At 35.7% G+C, this 17,481-nt stretch overlaps 1 pseudogene; it reads left to right on the forward strand.

Annotated features, from left to right (window-relative positions):
• Positions 1-13,681: 13,681 nt before the first annotated feature.
• Positions 13,682-16,785, forward strand: LOC149547268 (G-type lectin S-receptor-like serine/threonine-protein kinase SD2-5; annotated as a pseudogene).
• The last annotated feature ends 696 nt before the right edge of the window (positions 16,786-17,481 follow it).

Consider the following 17,481-nt stretch of genomic DNA (forward strand, 5'->3'; position numbering starts at 1 on the left):
TCTCATTCACTTTAGTTTTAAACTTTTTCTCATACCATTCTAACAACTTACATTGGTATCTAGGTCTATATTAATTACTTTTTTCACTATGTTGGTCAATTCTTTAATGATTGGCTTTGATTCATCTGGAGTAGGCAGACTAAATTCATCTAAGAAAATTTCTTTGATCTCAATCAAATCTTTCTTTTGCCTATGCCCCCTTCTGAGCAGTTCTTGATGTTTCTTTCTTTCTAGGTCCTCTTGAAGTATACCCATCTAATCAATTGTTAGTTTTGCATAATCAAACTTAAGCAATATAATTTCTTCATCTAGGCTACCATCTCCATAAGTTATTTCCTCTTATGCCTTTGATGAGCTAGGACTCGACATTGAGAATTGCAATGGTGTTACATTTGTGCTCAGCCTTTGAAGAGTTTGAATGAAAGGATTTCCTGATTCTGGTAAATTTAAAAATGCTTGAATTGCTTGTAGCTCCTTCAACTTGGTTATCAAATTAGTTTCTCTAGGATTGTCCTTTCCTGCCTCTTTGATTTTAGATACACCTTGATCTTGTGCTATAGGTTTAGGTACATCTACCTAACATGTTTGACTTGGTGTTTCATCATTGACTAGTTTTTCCATCTTATCTACACCAACTATCTCAACCTTGTCTATTTTAGGTTCTTGTGCATTTTTTGAGACTTGAGTGCTATCCATTGGTGTACTAATAGTGCATTTTGATGTCTCCTTCCTTCGATATACAACTAAATGTGGTGAAGACTGTATACTTGTTACTTGAGGAGTGAATGTAGATATTTCTTATGTTTTCACGTCCTCCCTTGTAGTCATATACTTTGCCTTCTAAATTTCATCAACACTTACCAATATAGGGTTGTCACATAATTTGACCTATAGTGTGGATTGATCAAGTATCCTTTTCAAATCTTCCTCTATTAGAAAATTGATGTTCTAATTAGTGGGATCAAAAACATCCTTGACTGTGATAGTTTTAGCATTTGTACTTATCATCTATGGAGGGATGATAGTTGAGATTTGTATATCTTGTACAGTTTGATCTAGTTGTTTCTCTTCCTCACTCAATTTCCTAATTATCAACATCCATATTAGTGCCTCCCTCAATTGTTCCTTCTTCATTGTCATCTTCTTTATCATATTTTACCTCAATAGGTTCTTGTTCACCTTCTTTGGTTATGGCTAGTCCATATGTAATCTTCCACATTTCATTGGACTTGAGTACAACATCCTCTATGTTGTTCTATAATATGCTAAATGCTTTATATTTAGGTACAAATCTCATAACATACTTCTTTATGTCTTTAGAAATTTGTACCTTGCTATGTTCTGGCATAACTTCACCAAGGGATGTCTCCCTAATTTGCTTCTTTGTGTCTAAACAATAGTGCCATTTCTACTCAACTATATCATATAAACTCTTAAGTATGGAGTTGGAAATTTCTAGAGGAGTTTTCTTAAAAGTACCCATCATGGCATATATTGCTGCATCTATTTTATTCTTCTCAATCTTTCCAAGATTATCAAATTCAATGTGAGAGGGACTTAATAAGGTAGTATTGTTTCTAATGTTCTCACATAGGTTATCTAAGTTTGAGGAGGGACTATGACTCACCACTTGGAATTGGATATTGTCATCAAATTCAGTCTTCTCCTCAATAGATTCAACTTGAGCAACATAATTTCTTCTTGGTCTTTTTTGTGGTGCACCTTCTTGCTCTTTAGGCTTGGCCACCTCTTTATCTTTTTGTGCAATGACTCTTGTACTAGCCCTGGTGATAGGCATTGTTGGTTTGGGTTAACTTGGTTTTGCAACTTTCTTTGGTTTTTTCACTGTAGGTGTCCCTGCCTTCCCTTTCTTCTTTTTAGTAGGAGTAGGTGCTTCATTGGCTTCTTCTCCCTTAGCACCTTCTATAATTTCTATCTCCTCCCCTTACTAATCCTTTCCTTGATCTTTTGTTAGTGCCAGTGGTGCTTGAGCCTATGTTTCTTCTTCTTCTTCTTCTTCTTCCTCTTCCTTGGCTCCTTCACCAAATTTATATTTTAGTTTCTTCACTATTTTTTTTCTAATTTTTGATTATAGAGATAGTCTTCAACTCCATAGTGATTTTAGATTTGTCCAGTTCATAGTTACCAAATGCTTTGGCTTCTTTATCCACTTCTTCTACAAGTAATGTTGTGATTGCTACAGAAACCTCATCAACATTTATCTCATATCCTAATAACCTCAGCCATCTCACTCTAGGAATTTTTTCTCATACATATGTATAATTAGTGTCAACTAGAAAGAAAACATTATCATAATGTTTCTCCACTAGTGAGACTAGTATCCTTAATCTCTTCTTCATAGATTGTTTTAAATTTTCAAAATAACTAGTCATTACTAACTCAAAGTTATTTCCTAACTGTTCAATGAACTATCCTATCTATATTGCAATTGATCTATTTTTTTTCCATGCAACCTTACCAAGAGTAGGAAATGCATTTTGCACAAAAGAAAATACATACCAAAATAGATCCAACTTTGCATTGAGCACTCTTTGTTTTCCTTATTGCTCCTAGATTTTCAATTAATTGCTGCAATTGCAACTCAGTAAGATCACACGTATGATCTTTCTTCACAATTTTATTGCCCATGTTTACTACAATGCAAGCTACAATATTTAATCCACTTGACTGATAAAACTTATGTGCTATTACCCTCACTGCAAAGGCTATTAGTGGATCTATGATTGTATCTATTTTTATTCACCTTTCGTTCCACACAATCCTTGTGTTCTTTTCAATGACTTTTTTTGACTCACTTCTCATAGTCTTTGGTTGATCTAGGGTTGGATACCCTATTACCCTATGAATGATTTCCTTTGAAATTTTAACTGGCCCATTCTCTAGCCATACAAAGCTGTCAAGAATTCTACTTTAAACAATCCTTATCCATTCAGTTTTGAAAACATTTGGGAAATCTAGGGCATGAGTTAATGCTTTCTTCTTGTCAATGTTTTAGTGTTCCTTCAAAGTTCAATTATCACACAATCTTCCATACTCTTGTATAATTTCCATGTCACCTATACTACAAATCTTACAAGTATAATAGTTTTTGACATCTTGAATAATTAAAACTTGTGGTGATATCATAGATAACACACAAGACAAAACTTGTTTATATAATATATCTCGAATAGCATTAAAAATAGGTTTCCTTATCTAATTACTAATTAACTGAATATTTAAAATGCCATTTCCCTCTACTGCTTTCTGTTTGGAAGAGCTAGATACCATCACATAAATTTAGGTTTTTGCAAAAATTGAAACTATGTAACTCGAAACAAGATGAATACATTAGGAATTCTGATGAAACGGTGTTGATTTCCCATTCAAATATTATGCAAATGCTCTAGATGGTATTGTCTAAATCTCCTTTAGCTCTTTACTTTCTTTCTCAAATTTGAATGATGTTAAATGAGCATAAATTTATCAAATAGCCCTTACAACACTATAATTAATGTGAAGTGCTTACACAACTATAAGCTCAACATCAACTGATTTCTAGCTCACTCGGCATCCATATGTATTTTCATTCACTTGAAAATAATTACGAGCCCTAACTCAACTAGCCAACTTCTTTACCTTAGCATCCACAAATATTTTACTCGACATCCATAAGAGCCTTTTCATGCTTGACAGTTAACATGAAAAACTAAAATAATATAAAGATTTTTTCTTAATGTCTAATAACACTTTGCATCTCTATTCATGCATATGCAATATTTTCAAAACTAAATCCTTGGAACTGATGTATGGTATCTCTTTTGAATATCAGTCCCACATACTTCTTGATTTCTTATTTTGATGAGGTGTGATCACCTGACCGATTAGGTAAAGTGATCCAGTCTTCACTTGATGCATTGCAATCCTCCTTTCTCTTCCATGTCTTTTTCATCTCATCTCTTACATTTTCAATGTCTACCTTTTCTTTTTCCTTTGTTGAACTCACAACTTGGTGCCTTTGACCTTGTTGGACAATATCAACTAATGTGACTAGTCTTCAGACAGCTAAAAGATGTGGTTTGACTTAACCACCTTTTGTAGTCACTCTTGAAGTGTGTCCTAATACAATTTTTAGGAACATGTCCATACTCTTGATAGTAGTGAAAACTATACCTTGTGTTATAATTCTAGTTATAGGAGTATCCATTGTACTTGACAATTGTTTTCTTATTTGATGACCACTTGGGTTTGAATCTACACTCAAAAGATCTGTCCATATTTTTGATAGTATAACAAATCCTTCAAATCTTTGAGTGTGCATGGCATTTTTTCTTTGCATTCACATGCCTGATAAATTTGTTTGATGCACTTATGGCAGTGACCCATGCTCTTTTGCTTAGCATTTTGATTTATAGTCTTGCTCTTGCACAAATTAGAAATAAGTTTATTTGTACCACAATTATGGAAAGTAAGTTTATAGTTCTTACTCTTGTTACTTCATTCTTCAACACTTTTGGATGATTCTCCTTTAGTACTTATGTATTCCAGTCTAGATGTATCATTGTTAGATCTAGGAGATCTCATCAATTATTTAAAGTACTTGATACCTTCATTTGGTTTACTGAAACATTCAACAAATTCCTTTTCCCTTTTTAGGTCATTATTCAACCGCTCATCCTGCAACTTTAGTGTTGTTATCTCAATGTCCTTGGCATTCAATTCATGGTTTTCATTCATCATTTGACCCAAAGTTTATAATTATGTATTAGCAATCCTAGTTACTTCTGATGATTTCTCTTCCAATCTATTGGTCAAAACTCTTTTCTCGTCTTCAATCATGACTTTGTCTTCTATAGCATTTTTTTTCTATTCGGTCACCTCACATAGTAATTTGGCTTGTGATTCTTGCTCTATTTTAAGAATTATGATCTCTTTAGGTAGGGTTATGTTCTTTTCCATTAGATTTGCAATGGCCACATCAAATTCATTGGAGTCTCCATTTTCAAATAGCTTAGTAGTGTCCATCTCTTAAGATTGTGTGTCATTCTCCTCATTAGCAATTTCTTTCCTTCTCTTCAATGATTTCTTTAGATTATCTCTTGTTACATTCAACTGAGTTAGAATGAGTTGTATTTCAATTTCCTGATTCTCAATGATTTTTCCCAACTTGTAAACTTCCATTTCCAAGATCTTTCCTCAAAGATGCAAAGCTTCACTTTTAGAGATCTATGCTCTAATACCAATTGTTGGAATTATAGTAGGAAAGGTAAACTTCTTGGGGTGGGGTGGGGGGTGTGGGGGTGGGGCGGGCATGAATTAGTGCTTTAAACTTTGGCCCATAAAATTTTCACCACACCCATCTCACATATTCAATAAGTAAACTAAAATATCATGTAAAGCATATACATCTAAAGCATGTAAATAAGTAAGCATTCATACATATATGACACCAGATATGATTAGCTAGAAACCTCTAATGAGAAGGTAAAATTGGGATGGTGATTACACCCACAAATCTTCACTACTATAGTAATAAAGTGTAATCAATGAAGGCTACAATGTTTGATCATGAACCAGGATCTACCCTGTGAAAGGTTTTCCTTGTTAACGACTTACAAAGACTACTAGATCTCACCTTGTTAGAGGATTTCAACCCCCTCTTAGATGTTTACTTTTCCTACAGTAATTCCAACAATTAACATTATCCTTCCAAGGGTGAAAGAATATATTTCCTTGTATTGCATTCCTCTTTGTTATTCAAATTTAGTATTAACACCCTTCGTCCTTTCAGTCCTAGCTAATCTAATTTGGATCATAATTGTAATCATATTTGAAAATCTTCCTCTTTCCCTCACATACATATTTGAATGGCTTAGTGGCCCGAAAAATAGGGAGACCTATAGTTCTATTAAAGTTCTTCCCTTTCCCACTAAACACTCATAAAAAATCTATTCTAACCAATGGAAAAATTATATATTATGGAAGAAGACCCTCTCCTCTAGGAGTTCAATGCTCTTCTTAGAGTCTATTTACTTAAGGGATCTATAACAAGAGCCTTTTAGACTTTAGTTGGTTCAAGAATTTGCATGTTATAATGATTAGAAAAAAATAAGATCTTGGACCTATTTATGACACTACTTATCTGCCAGATTCAATTTGTTCTATGCACTTCTATAACTTTTCTCTATTCTTGTTTTCTTTGTATCCTGATCACAAGCTTGACACTTCACACTTCCACCTTTTTTTAGTAATAGTAAACATTCTAAGCAATAATTTTATTAGAGACACTACTTTGCCTCTTCATCCTAACAATTCATTCAAATATTGAGCTTCTTGCTCAAATAGATTAAGAAAAATTACATATTTCTATTCCCTCATACATTTTATCATGACTACATCAACCTTTAGAAAGATATTCCTTGTCAATTATTCAACCTGTATTAAAATGGTTTTTAGCTCCTCCAATGCACCACTTTAAAAATTCCTTATACTTTTGCAATGATCCATCTAATGCCAACTCATCATCTCATAACCTCCAATCTTCATCGTCACATTATCAAATAAGATCACACATACTATATTGTCTTCTATTTGTCTCCAAGAACTCAATTTTAACTATCTTGGTAATTGTGAAAACCACATATCTTTCCACCTCCCAATCAATCAGGTTGTTTTTTACTATACTAAAGAATAATCATGCAAATTTGACACATTTGATCGCATCTTGTGAGTCAACTTCTACCTTGACTAACATGATAATGCTCTTTATGTTGTTGCATCACCAATTACAAAAACTTCCTACCAATCATGTCTCATCTTCATCCTGACTTCACCAACATAGTGCTTAACTATTCTAATAGTTATGACTTAATTTCCATTGAAATGAAAACCAAATTGGTGGCACTTCATGACTCTAAGATAATTCTAACAATGTGTAATATTAGAATTTCAATAAGCCCACTCTCATAAAAGGGTTCTCCCCTATTATCCTAATTTTATCTTGAATGGGCTTCGCATAACTTGACTTTATTCACCCAGTTATAAGGTGAGAAGTTAATAGTTTGTGCTTTTGGTTGAACCAATTAAAAGGAGATGGAGTATCTAATGTTTGTTTCCTTTTTTAGATTTAGAAATATTATAAGCTATTCATCTTCATTTTTTGGTAGTAATGTTTATATTTTCATTTTTTGATAGTTATGTATATAGGTAGTGATTTCTTTTTTATAGTTTGATAGCTACGTATTATACATGGTGGATATAGTATAAATTAATTTAATTTAAAATTATTTCATATTTATTATAATTTTTCAAACTAATGTTCCATATGTATCCAAATATTTTAATTAGATGAAGAATATATAAAGACTTGAAAAATTATCCATAAAAGAATAAATAATTCTTAGTTTTATAAATAATTATGAAAACTAAAATTAAAATAAATAAAATAATATGTAATATTATTCAAATAATTATTTTTTTAACAATTTTAATGAAATTATTTTAGAAATACAATTAAACCATTTATATTTTAAAATTAAATTATATTTTTTTAAAAATTACTTAAATAAATTTATTAGTATGATATAATACATACATCATACATATTTGACAATATCTATTAATTAGTGGGAATTAAATAGTTCAGATAAACCTATTTAGATATCGAATTAAAAATCTTAATACTTTAATCTGAAATAATAATTAATTATATATTTATTTATTTAATTTTATAAATTAAACATTTGATTGCCTAGAAGACTCAAGATGGTATTTGGTATACAACAAAACAGCGATATTTATTCCATTCCCGTGACAACTGCGTCGCTGACCATGTGTTCGGTGACACTGAAATTGAAAAGAAAATACTATATTGACTTGGACTTTAACGCAATGAAATGAATGCAATATCGTTTTATAGGGCAGTACATGCTTTTCCAAAGCGTTGCCGAAGACTTTGTAACCCCGTGCGTCTCTTATATTAGATTTCCTAGTCCAACTTGACGTTACCTTAATTCTTTCTTAATAATTGCCATGAAGCTATCAGAATAGGCCATCCTAAAACATCACACATATCACATATTAATGAAAAAATTAAGTTTGATAAAACTAGTTAATTATAACTATTTAACATTTTTAATTTAGGAATCAACCTTTAATGTATGATGTTTAAGCTATCCACACTTCACTTGCTTTCTGACCATAGAAACAACTTATTTGAACAACAAAGAGTTTTGTGGGGACGTGTTAATTCAGGGGAAAATATAAGTTAAAGTCTGATATCCACTTGACATGACTGCAATGAACTAAATGCAATTCAAATTTATTGGGCAATGCTACTTTTTTTCACAGTTGTCTGGGTGACTTTGTAACTTATGGTTTTCTGGTCGTATTTAGGTTTCCTATTATATATTAACTTAATAGACTTTACAACTAATTTTTTTAAAATATTTCAGAAATCTGAATAAAAATTATATTTAACTTTTTATTTTATCTTTTGATACATTTTGTATGAAGATTAACCAGCTCAATATAATTGATTTTCTTCAATTTGACCTTACAGCTTAATCGAAACTGTAAATCAACCAAGAATGCGAAAAAAAATATAGAACAACAAAAATGCATAAACACAGAGTTTATCGTGGTTCACCACAAATCATGGCTACGTCCACACTGAGAGCAGAGGAATTATATTAATGAAAAACAAATTGAGTTTACAATACATGCGATCAGCATTTATAGATCACAAATGATCAGCTGAAGAGACAAAATAAATGGAGGGAAAAACACAAGTGTCTGTTGGCCTTCACAATTCAACAAATCTCTCACCTAAAGACAACAGATACACTAGCTGATCATCCATTCCCCTACTCTACATGCTGACTTACTTCTTTTTAACAAGGCCAAGAGAAGTCCTGGCACATTCGAACTTCTCCTTGGCAACAACCTTCATCAACATGTCCGCCGGATTGATCTTAGTATCAATTTTGGCAACCTTCAGTTTTCCTTCTGCTACCACATAACGAACATAGTGAGCATGCTTGTCAATATGTTTGGAGCGTCGCTGAGAGGAATGATTGTGAACCATAAAAATTGCACTCTGACTATCTGGAAATAAAACATAATAGTCTTGTTGCCAATGGAAATCGCTGAATAAGCGTTGCAACCAAATCATCTCTCTAGCCCCTTCGGAAAGAGCCAAGTATTCGGCTTTAGCAGAAGAAAGTGCAACACAATGTTGCAGTCTTGAGGCCCAACTAATGGTAGCCCTAACAAATGTGAAAGCATAACCAGTAGTAGACCTGCACTTTTCTTGATCTCTAGCAAGATGTGAGTCACTGAATCCTTGCAGCTGAGTATGATTTCTACCAAAACATAATGCATAATCAGAAGTACCCTTGAGATACCACAATATCCATTTCACTTCTTCCCAATGAGGTTTCCCGGGATTGCCCATGTATCTACTAACTACTCCCACCGCATGAGCAATGTCGGGACATGTAGAAACCATAGCATACATTAAGCTACCAACCGCTGATTTATAAGGAACATTAATCATAAAATCCTTCTCATCTTGTGTTTTGGGACACAATTCAGAACTGAGGCAGAAATGAGAAGCAAGAGGAATAGGAAGGTGTTTAGCTTCAGCCATGCCAAACCATTCTACAACTTTGTCAATATATGATTTTTGTGACAATGTCAATACCTTTTTCTGTCTATCCCTAGTGATATTCATCCCAAGAATCTTTTTGGCTGCTCCTAAATCTTTCATGGCAAATTGAGAAGCTAACTCTTTCTTTAGCTGGCGTATTATTTGAGGAGAAGTACCAGCAACTAGCATGTCATCAACATAAAGTAATAGAATAACAAACTCACCATTAGGAAGTCTTTTGTAGTAGACACAAGGATCTGATTCGCATTGGGTGAAGTTATGTTCAGCCATGAACCGATCAAACTTAACGTACCATTGTCTTGGAGCTTGCTTGAGCCCATACAAACTCCGCTTCAGCCGACAATAGAGATGTTCTATCCCCTTTTGAACAAAGCCTTCAGGCTGTTCCATGTACAATTCTTCATTGATGTCACCATGTAGAAAAGTTGTCATGACATCAAGCTGTTCAAGCTCAAGATGGACCAAATGGCTACCAATCCCAAAACTGCCTGGATTGTAGTCATTCGAACAACAGGTGAGAAAATCTCTTCAAAATCTAAGGCCTTTTTCTAAGCATAACCTTTGACGACAAGTCGAGCATGGTACCTCTTTCTTCTGCCATCTTCTTCTTTCACCTTATATACCCAACGATTTTTCAGAGCTTTTCGGTTGGGTGGAAATGGAACTAAGTCCCATGTTTTATTTGTTTTAAGAGAGTTCATCTCTTCTTCCATTGCAATCATCCATTGATTTTTATCAGTACTTTTGCAAGCATCTATGAAATTAGCCGGCTCTACTTGATCAGAGATTAAAATCTCAGGCTCTGCCTCCTCGGAGTAAAGTAACTCATAATCAGAATACTTGGCAGGCATCCTCCTCTGCCTTGTAGATCACCTTAAGTCTGGAATATTTCTCTCCTCAAAATTGTTTTGTAGCAATTCATGGTCACTCCCATGTGAAGATAGTCGAGTTTATTCATTCAAATTATTTTTGGTATTAATTTTGATCAATTGCCCTTTGTCTCCAATTGAACAACCAATATCATGGTTCATCCTCATGCCATGTTCTTCACTGGCAACATTATGACTGTAGGACTGTGGACAATGTTCTGAAACATTTATATGCTTTGTAGCTGGTTGGTAAGGAATGGTGTGCGGTAATTTAAAAACTGAATCTTGTAAAGGAGGAGCCAAAGTTTTTTGCTGACTCCCACCACTCCCTAGTTCATTGTTACTATCAAAAGTGGTGTCCAACATTCCACTATTTGAAACAATCAATGCGAAAGAGTTGTTGTTCATTCTGACAGCTGTTTGTTCTCTAAATTGTTTGTTCTTCTCGTGCTCTGTCAGTCTAAAACCCAAATTGTTGTGTGCCTCACGCAAGGGGAGGATGTCGTGTATATGTGAGGTTTCTTTTCTTACTGTGACTGGAACATCATCTTGCTGTGTGGATTGTGCATCGTGCCAATCTCCAAAAATATTTCCTGCACCCTGCATTCCTTGCAATTGGCCATCTGCCCGATTGCTATGAATTTCTATCGCTGTTTGGTGAAGGGGGCTTTGACACCAACTATCAGTGTTTCCTTGTGATATCTCGTGTCTTGCTTCAGACTCGTGGAGTCTAATGTGAGTCTTAGACTTCTGTGCAGCCCAGAAACTATGTTCTTTACCAACAACATTGTCACTAGTATACTATTGATTGCAAAGTGGAGGACATGGATATGTGGTGTCAATCCCCTATAGATCACAGTGTTCCAAACTAGAATCCCTAAACCTTTGAGTAGAGCATGCACCTTGCTCATCGCCATGAGTCAGAGCATCATCCCTGCTATGTGGGAGAGTGGACTGCGACCTAGCATGAGTTTTCCTGTATAAGCCATCACTGATCCCTTCCTATCTTCTTACAGCAGCAACTTCACTAGAAAACTGTCCCAAATGCCCAAAATGGTTAGAGGTTCCCTTTCTTTCATGCTCTGTCTATTGTGATGATGGCAGAGTATGAGAAGAGGATTGTGAATCATTGCTAACACCAGGAAATGGAGCCAAAACAGAGGTAGGAGTAGACACCATAGCCTAAGACTGTGGATTGAATAACGAGTTATTCTCATTTAAACAGGACATAGGACTAATTCTTCAACTATTCTTTCCTGTGATGCTGATTGAAGTGCCGAAAATTTTGTCTCATTAAAAACCACATCTCGACTCCTTACAATCTTCTTTGCAATAGGATCCCATAATCGAAATTCGTACTGATCTTCACCATAACCCAAGAAGATACATTCTTGTGATTTTGAATCCAGCTTGCTCCTTTTTTCTTTAGGAACATGAACAAATGCTTGACACCCATACACTCGAAGATGTGAGTAGGAAATCCTTCTACCCAGCCATTCCTCCTCATGGAATTCCAAAGTCCAAACATGATGAAGGACTTCGATTAATCAAGTATATTGTCGTATTGCAGGCTTGTGCCCAGAATTCTTTGCCTAAACCAGCATTAGATTGCATACATCAAACTTTCTCAAGTATAGTTTGATTTAATCTTTCCACTACCCCATTTTCTTGAGGGGTGTATGGCACAACTTTCACCTGTCGAATACCATGATCTGCACAAAAGTTATCAAACTCCAAGGAACAAAATTCACCTCCATTATCTGATTTTAAACATTTAATTTTGTGCCCACTCTGATTTTCAACAAGAGCTTTAAAAAATTTTAATTTGGAGAAAACTTCAGACTTTCTAGACATCATATAAACCCAAACCTTTCTAGTACAATCATCAAGAAAGGAAACAAAGAAATTTGCGCCTCCATGGAAGGTTACCTTTGTTGGAACGAAGTCATCTGAATGCACCAACTCCAATGGTGTCGTCTTCTTGTCATGACCATGCTTCAAAAACCTAACACATTTTTGTTTCCCATGAAGACAATGTTCGCGGAATTCTAAATCTGTTGATTGGAGATGCAAAAGATGCTCTCTATTAAGCATAACCTGTAGGCCATTCTTGCTCATGTGACCTAATCTTTGATGCCAAAGTGCGGCATCTCTGTCCACAATAGTCATCGTAGCTCCCACCTCATCATTAGTTTCTACAACATATAGATTGCCAAATTTATCCCCTTTGGCAATAATCATGGAACTCTTGGTAATTTTCCATGTGTCCGTGAGGAGTGTAAGAAAATCTTGAGCATATAACTGACTGACTGAAATCAAATTCCTTTTTAATTTGGGAACATACCTCACATCTTGAAGCAATAATTGAGCACCTCCTTTAATTGATAATAAAATATCACCCTTTCCTACGATTTCACAAGGTTTGTTATCACCCAAAAAAACATTCCCAAATTTACCTTCCTTGTAGTTTGTGAAGGCTTTGCTACAAGAAGATGCATGAAATGAAGCCCCAGAGTCAATTACCCATGAATTCAAAGTTGTTTCACTTGACGCAAGAACCAAAACACCATCATCGGGATCATGATTGATGTTTGCTCCGCTGTCCAAAACTTTTTCTTGAGTTCTTTTATACTTTCTGCAGTCCTTTTTGACATGACCAACCTTTCCACAAAACCAACAATCATTTTGTCTACCTCAGGACTGCGACCTTCTAGCTGATTGTGATCTTCGGTTGTTGTTATTATTTCTGCCTCTATGCTGAGTTCTGCCTCTATTTTCTGTACTAACCATTGTTAGTGCATCACCAGATGAAGACTCTTTATTAGTTCTTCTCATGTCTTCACTAAGCAACGTAGAGACTACCTCATCGTAGACCAGCTTGTTTTTGCCGGTTACGAAAGTGCTAATTGCTGTTACCACACCATCCCAGTTATCCGGTAAGGAACATAACAAGATGACCGCCTTATTTTCGTCATCTTGAGGCATACCAATGGAGTGTGCTTGACATAAAAGAGTATTTAACTCATTTATGTGATTTGACATCACTGTTCCTTCCTTCATCTTCAATTTGTAAAGCTTCTTCATGATAAAAATTTTGTTTGCAGCAGATACCATTTGATACATACTATGAAGTTTGTCCCACATGTCCTTTGTTGATGTTTCATTGTTCACATTGAACAATACATTCAGAGATAGCGAAAGAAAAATCCCTGCCATTGCCTTCTCATCAGTTTTAGTTCAGTCTTCATTTGCAATAGCGGTAGGCTTATTTGCTTTACCTTCAATTGCTATTGCAAGATTGTGCTTGACCAAAAGTGATCGCATCTGTACCTTCCACGAACTGAAATTCTTCCTTGAGAATTTTTGCACTCTTGTTTCCTCCATGACTTTAGAATTTGGTCACCGAAATCGATTACGGCTCTGATACCAATTGTAAATCAACCAAGAATGCGAAAGAAAATACAGAACAACAAAAATGAATAAACATAGAGTTTATCATGGTTCACCACAAATCGTGGCTACGTCCACACTAAGAGCAGAGGAATTATATTAATGAAAAATAAATTGAGTTTACAATACATGCGATCAGCATTTATAGATCACAAATGATCAGCTGAAGAGACAAAATAAATGGAGGGAAAAACACGTGTGTCTGTTGGCCTTCACATTTCAACAGAAACATCTTTCATCCCAGCCTGTTATTTTTCTGCGGTATCTTTCTTAGACAGAACTGCTGCTTCAAAAAATGATAACAACGGATTGTTCTTTCTTCTTCTCTCTACTTTCTCTAATGTTGCCAATCTTTCTAATATCCTGCTCACTGTTTGCAGAGAGCCTTGCTATTACTCATACAGCTGCTTATGGAGGAAGAACTTGGAGAAATAATCTCCAGTCTCTAATGTTCATGGCACCCTTTGTTTCAGACGATTCACTTGTTAGACCGATGCTTCTGAGTAGCAATACCTCGGACGATGATACGACTTTACAGTTTGGTTGTGGATTCTTCTGCTATGGCACTCGCCCTTGTGAGACAGGCTACCTATTTGCAACTTTCTTTGTTGTCTACGACAGTGTCGATGGCGGCCTGTTGGATATAAAAATGGTGTGGAGTTCAAACAGAGACCAGATGGTGCAAGAAAACGCCGCCCTAACACTCACCTCCAAAGGGGAACTTGTATTAAGCAACTCAGATGGCGCTATCGTGTGGTCTACAAATACATCCACCCAAGCTTTTCAAAGGATGGAGATGCAAGAATCTGGGAACCTTGTTTTATACAACATCCCTGGTGGGATTATCTGGCAGTCTTTTGATCATCACACTAATACCATACTGCGAGGTCAGAAGTTACAGGTGGGACAGAAGCTAATTGCAAACATTTCGCCAAAGAACACCAGCCGAGGTAGGTTCTATGCTACGATGCTTCACGATGGCTTCGCTATGTTTACAGCCTCTGCACCAGCTCAAATGTATTATAGATTTCCCGGGGAACCTGTAGATGTGGAGTTATCTATTTCCAGTTCAACAATCAGTCCGGCAAATTTTATTCTCAAGGACGTTTATCGCCGGTATTTTCCCTAGGAACACCCAGCGGCACCCTTTACATTAAAGTGGGTTCAGATGGGATTTTGCTAGCGTGCTCGCCCACAAGATATTGCGTTGTCATTGCGCCAGTTTTCATTAAATCAGTGCCAGAGTGTGAATCCCCAGGAGCATGCGGAGACTATGGTGTCTGCGCAAACGCTCAGTGCCGATGTCCAGGAGATGGTAATGCTTTCAAACCGATTGATGTCACAAAACCTAACTATGGATGTGCTCCGCGCGTTTCTCTGGCCTGCTCACAGACTAGTAGGCTCCGAGGTCATCACTTTTTGGAACTTGAGCACGTTGCCTATTTTACTTATGTGTATGAAAACTCTTCAACGCCAGGGTTGGTGTCAAGGGAAGTATGTAAAACACTTGGCCTACAAAACTGCTCCTGCAAAGCTGCTTTTTTCAGGTGCGGAACTAACATTTTTACTGGTTATTGCTATCTAGAATCGAATATCTATTCTATGAAAAATATGAATGCAGGGGAGGAGTTTTACAATTCCACTGCATATATTAAAATCCAGCCATGGTCTAAGGGCTTTGAGTCCTCAGTGGTTGTTATCAGTTGCGCTTCTGTGGGTGGAGCAATAGCCCTGTTAATATTGTTGTGGGCATGGATAAATAAGTCTCAAAAGAGCAGACATCGGAAACAAAAGAATGAAGATGACGACGAGGAAGATCAGGCAGATTGGCCAGAAGGTTTACCCGTGCGTTACACATTCCAGGAATTAAAGGATGCTACAAATAGCTTTACTATGAAGCTGGGAAGCGGAGGATTCGGCTCAGTATACGAAGGCGTTTTGGCCGATGGCTCAAAGATAGCAGTGAAGCGCCTTGATGGAGCAGGACGAGGGAAAAGGGAATTCCGGGCAGAAATCGAAACTTTAGGAAAAGTCGATCATCTTAATTTAGTAAGACTGAAGGCATTCTGTGCGGAAAAGGCTCATCGAATGCTTGTATACGAGCATCTACCTAATGCGTCTCTGGATAAGTGGATATTTTCCAACAATATGCATCAACATTTGCTAGACTGGAAGACTAGAAACAAAATAGTAGTGAATATTGCAAGAGGGTTAGCATATTTACATGAAGATTGCCGAGACAAGATAATTCATTTTGATATCAAGCCTCAAAACATTCTCCTGGATCAAAATTTCAATGCCAAAGTGTCAGATTTTGGCTTGGCAAAGCTGGTTAACAGAGAGCAGAGTGAAGTGATAACCATGATGAGAGGGACACCTGGTTATATGGCTCCCGAGTTACTAAACATGCATTTCACAGAGAAGGCAGATGTATTTAGCTCTGGAGTTATGGTGATAGAAATTGTTAGTGGAAAACGAAGCAGAGATATTTCAAGCGACTTATTCTCAATGTTAAAAGTTAAGGTGGAGGAAGGCAGCTTAATAGATTTGGTGTTTCCAGGACTTGAAGATGAGGAAATTGGGAAAGAAGAGGCAGTGAAACTGTTAAAAGTTGGGACATGGTGTGTTCAAGAGGATTTTACAAGTCGAGCAGCGATGTCCATTGTGGTTAAGGCATTGGAGGGATTAATAGACACACTTAATGATGTTCCGTGCACATTACCAGCTTCGACAGTTGCTTCTTATCAGCAGCCTCCATTCTCATCCGAGTTGTCCTTGTTATCTCAAGGTAGATAATTTGTGTATTTGCTTATTTTCCGCTTGCGGGTTTCTCTTACCAACAACCCCTGATGATCTCTAATTTTATTCCAATATGTTTGAATGTTTGAATAGGTCTTCACAGTAAATATGTAATCCGCTAACTGCTATAGAAACTTAAATACGCTTATTTAAAAAACATCTTATTTGGTTATATTCTGTAATATAACAATCACTTTCAGCCCACGGATCTATATTTTTATATGGGCTCTATAATTTGACTTTATTTGCCTACTTATAAGACACACAATTAATAGTTACGGGTGCAATACCGGTGCAATAGTAAACAATGTTTTGATAGGCACTAGCAAGGACTATTATCAATGTTAGACTCATCTTTAAAATCTAGTTTTGGTAACGAATTTCAAGACATAGAATTTGGTAAGATTACTAGTCTTGAGTTTCCTTCTCAAGTATAATGTTCTTACCTAAACATTTATCATCATTATGTTCAATAGGTCAATGTTGAAATAAATATGATTTAGAACATTTAAATATCATCAATATATATGATTCATTATATACCTTGAAATAAATATAATCTTTTTCATAATGTTAGATTTGTTGTGATATATCTACAATCTAGCTTATAGTTGATGTATATTGGAATGGAAAAGAAGAAATAGGAGTGTTGTCTCATCGGTAAATAAATTTAAAATAGTTACATATATATAT

Source organism: Cupressus sempervirens, chromosome 7 (assembly GCF_028749045.1).
Source record: "Cupressus sempervirens isolate cs-2001-9-10 chromosome 7, ASM2874904v1, whole genome shotgun sequence".
NCBI classification, from domain to species: Eukaryota; Viridiplantae; Streptophyta; class Pinopsida; order Cupressales; family Cupressaceae; genus Cupressus; species Cupressus sempervirens.